A 4,952-nucleotide genomic window follows, 5' to 3' on the forward strand; every position below is an offset into this window, starting at 1 on the left:
TGTTGAACAGAATGATGTTCTGTGATGCTGAAGGAGATGTTGAACAAAAGAATGTTTTGTGTTGTACAGGTGGTTGTACAGGTGATGTTAAAGGAGATGTCAGAATGTGATTCTGAATGTTACAGATGTTAAAGGAGATGTCAGAATGTGATTCTGAATGTCACAGATGTTGAAAGAGATGTCTGTAGGTGACCAGACTTAGGGGGAGAAGAAGTACCCATGTGTTTAATCTGTGTATTACTAGTTGCTATTATAGTTAGTAATTGTGTTTGCTTCTGCCGCTGCTTAAACTGTTGTTATGTTGTTTAACTGCTAATGTGTTTTTTTCTTGTGAACAAATGGACTGATATATGTTTTAGCCAAAATTTGCCAAAGGGGGAGTTTGTTGGTTCTAGGTGTTGGCAGCAATTTCGGTAAAACCAAGAATGTTCACAAGATGTCACATGTGATGTCTTAACATAAGATATCATGTACCTGCTGGATGTTTAAAATATAATTATGCAGAATTATTTCAGGATGTCATACCCGATGTCATGACATCTGATATCATGTACCTGCTGGATGTTTAAAATATAATTATGCAGGATTGTTCCAGGATGTCAGACCCGATGTCATGACATCTGTATACAGAACATTCAGTTTGAATGTTATGTATTTTGTGATTGCGCTTTTAATGGCAATCTATGTATGATTAAAGATATGATTTACACACTCATTCAACCATTAATTACAACCAGATTTACTTATTTTCCAAAGAGATCTAATCAACTGTCATGAGAAGATTTAAATGGAAAATAGTTTTAGGATTTTATGATGTCCAAGCCCAGCCCAATGCTTATATAAAAAGGACATGGAAAACCTGATTTGATACACAAGAAATAAGGAATGAAATATTGAGAGAGAATAAGGGTTTAAGTCTTGTGTGGTCATGTGAATTGTAAGCCATTCAATTCATCCATAGATGATTGAATTGGTCTGATTTTTGAGTTGTAATTTGTCACTCAAAGCTTTTAAGCATGAGTGTGTGTCTACTTGATTGAAGCTGTTAAGTAAGATCAAGTGCGTGTCTTTGAAGTGTGTCTTCTTTTAATTGTAATTCTTGTTTATATCACTGGTATGATTAAGGGGGAGTGAGTGGGATATCATATCTAAGAGTTCTTAGGTAGAAGTCACACGGGTAGAGATTAGGTGAAAAAGACTGTAACTTGTGTTGTTTACTGAGAGTCTTTGAACTGATTCTATTTAGTGGATTTCCTTCCTGGCTTGGTAGCCCCCAGACGTAGGTGAATTGCACCGAACTGGGTTAACAATTTCTTGTGTCTCTTGCATTACTGTTCTTTATCTTTCATCCTATTTGTGTTGTTCAGATATTAGTGTCGTGACATTACCTTCGACATCTCATATCTGATACCAAAATTTCAGATTTCATTGGATAAGGATGTGAGGATGGAGTCTAGTGTTTGTTTGGGTTAGGTTATAATATTTTGAGGGATGTCTTTGGTAGGTTGGTAGATAAAAATGTGCATTGAAGTAATGGAGTCTGTGTGGAGTATGTGACAAGATTGATTGTAGGTTGATGGTGTTGGGGAGGTTTTTGGGTAACCTATACTAGTGATGTATTTATTGTTATAGGTGAATGAGATTTTAGGTATTAAAAATTCAAACATAAGAGGACCAAGTGTTCTCAACCATTCCATGCATAAGACTACACCAACTCACTCAATTGAAATTAAATAGAATGGAATAAAAAATAGATGGTTTTGCAATGTGATGAGAACTTGAATGCATAGTCCAAAACATAGTAATTTAGAGCCATTGCTAACTGTAACAAAGAAATTGAGTATGGGTTTAGTGCTGATTTTGAGATCTTGGGCTATACGATGTTGAAGGATATTATGAGTGCTGCTTGTATCGATGAGAACTGTTACTGAGAGCCCATCAAGAAATACTCTAAAATTTAATCTTTTGGAGAAAATTAGCCGATAATAGATTGTGGTGAAATTTGAAAATATGTTTCTTCAGATTCATACTCAACTTCCACAACCTCAAAAACTTCATTAGTGTCTTGAGTTGGCATAGGGGAATCATCATTTATCATGAGTAAGAGAAATTTCTCTGCTGCATAATTTTGGCCTCGAATGAATTTCTCATCACAATTAAAGCATAAGCCTTGAGCTCTATGTTCTTCTCTTTGAGTTGGGGTGAATCACTGTATAGGTAAACAACTTGGGCTTGTGTTAGAGTTAGGTGTGGCTAGAGGTTTAGGTAGTGTTGTAGTGTTTGAGCTAGTGTATGTTGGTTTTGGATAATGTTGTTAGGCACTTGAGGAGTTATGGTTTTATTTGGGGGTCTGGTGAATTTAGGTTTTGCATCTTTTAGTTTGGCCTCAATAAGTTTGGCCAATCCCGCAGCTTGTGAAATAAAGTAAAGTCGTCATGGCAACAAGCAATTCTATCATGAGAGAAGCAAGTGCTGCAAATTTGGATTTCATGCAATCATCGATACTGCTATCCAACTGACCCAATTGTATTGAAATATTTTGATTGTTGTTTTCTAGTTGACCCAAATACATAAAGGTTGAATAATTGTTAGCTTTCATGGATGTTTCAAGGTTATGGTCGTGGGTGATGAGTTCATTAAGACACTGATTTGTGACTTGAAGAGAACCATCAAGGTCTTTTGGGACGGGGTTTGTGATTTTGGGAGGCATTGGGAAAGAAGATGAAAGCACCAATGATATGTGGGTTTTGCAACTACTACCCAAACTAGGGTTTCACCGTTAAACTTAGAAAAAATAAAACAAAAGATAAATAAAAATAATAATTATGAATGTTCATATTCATTATGATTATCCATTACACTTTGAATACTAGATCCACTTAATGCATATAGACTAATGGGACAACATAACAACAATGGGTCTAAGGTCACTCGGAGGAATTGAAATAAACATGTATTGAATTATAATAAAATTATAAACATTTTAGGAATAAAATTTTCTAACCAAAAGGAATTATTCCTAATTCTTTTGGGACCCATTTGTTTGCTAACACAAGTTCCATTTTATGATCCTTGGATTTTAGTGGCGCATGCCCCTAGTCAAAAGATCAACGATCATTAAATAAATGCTAATATGTTTAATGACTACTATTTTATATTTAACTCTTTCTCTATAGGTTGACTACTAAATATCAACAACTTCCACTTTGATTGTTCTTAGCCATAAAGTAGCAACTAAATTATCACATAAAATCGTCAGAGGTCTAGAGATATAATCTATAAGCCCAAAGATAAAACTTGTATGCCATACACCGTGAGAAGTAGCCTCAAAAAAGAAGACAAACTCAAATTTCATATTAGAAGTGGAAACCAAAGTTTGCTTAGTACTTTTCTACGAAATAACTTCAGTACCATCATAATGATGTATTGTGATGTTTATTTGCGAAAATTAACACAAGTAGCAAAGTCAGAATTTGAACAATCGATCACATCTAAATTATTCGCATGCCTATAATCTTTAGTTCCTTTAAAGTATTTTAAAACCTTTTTTGCAACTTTTTAATGGTCTATACCCGAATCACTCTAATGTCTTCATAATATTCCAACAACAAATGTAATGTTTGGCCTTGTGCATGCCTTCTTTGCAACATTCTTTGGTGAGTAATCTTTCATTTGAGATCTATTTAAAACCTTGTTGATGTAGGTTTTTTATGATATAAGATGCCCACGAGGTCTATCTCTATGGATCTTAATACCAATGAAATAAGATGCTTCACTCATGTCCTTTTGTGAAATATTTTTGAGAGAGGAATTGTTTCACCTCTTATAGTAAATCCTTATCATTGGTTGCAACTAGTATATCATCCAAATACAAAATAAGAAAACAAATTTTATTCTCACTGACATTCTGGTATATGCATTGATCCATGGAATTTTCAAAAAATCAAAATGAAGAAATTGTTCAACGAATTTAAGATACATTAACAAGTGGATTATTTTAAACCATATATGAATTTATTAAGCTTGCAAATCAAATGCTCGTCATCATCATTGGAGAAACCTTCAGATTATTTCATATAAACCCCCTCTTCTACATTACCATTAAGAAAGATTGTTTTCGCATCCATTTAATGAAACTCAAGGTAAAAATGTGCAACAAATGCCTAGATCACGCGAAGAGAATCTTAATTAGATAAAAGAGAAAATTTGTATGTGTAATTTATTCCCTTCTTTTGACTAAACCCCTTAGAAATAAGTCTAACCTTATGTCTTTCAATGTTACCTTATGAATCTTTCTTGGTTTTAAAAATCCATTTACAAACATGTCCTTTTCCCTATTAGGTAACTCTACAAGATATAGAACACCATTATTTTTCATGGAATTCATATCACCATACTATAAATTTGACTCTTTGCAGCTCATGGCTTATACATAATTTTCAGGATCATTCTCAACTCCAATGTTATAGCAGATTCTTGTAGATAGACTATGTAATCATCAAGAATAGCAAACTTTTTTGTCCTAGTAGACTTTCTTAATGTTTGATCAATATTTTATTGTGGATCACCATGGATGTAACCAAATTTAAAATATACATAACTGTCCTTAGTGCTTCTTTTCACAAGGATTTATCAAGATTAGAGTTTCTAAGCATAGTCCTCACTATGTCTAATAATGTTCGATTTCTTCTCTATGCAACACCATTTTGGTTTAGAGAACTAGTCATAATGTATTTAGAAACGATCCCATGTTCTTAAAGAATCTTATCAAAAGGACCAAGTTTTTGTCCACTCTCAGTGTATCTATCATAATATTCTCCATCAATGATATGATAACTTTCTTAGACATGTTGGTATGCTTTCTCTTAATGCAGTCACCACAAGTTTCAAAGTCAACAAAAATCTAGAGTATTAAGTACCACATCTTTAACTAACCTTTTAATTTTGTCCAT

The sequence above is a fragment of the Lathyrus oleraceus genome, chromosome 6 (genome assembly GCF_024323335.1).
Source record: "Lathyrus oleraceus cultivar Zhongwan6 chromosome 6, CAAS_Psat_ZW6_1.0, whole genome shotgun sequence".
Lineage (NCBI taxonomy): Eukaryota > Viridiplantae > Streptophyta > Magnoliopsida > Fabales > Fabaceae > Lathyrus > Lathyrus oleraceus.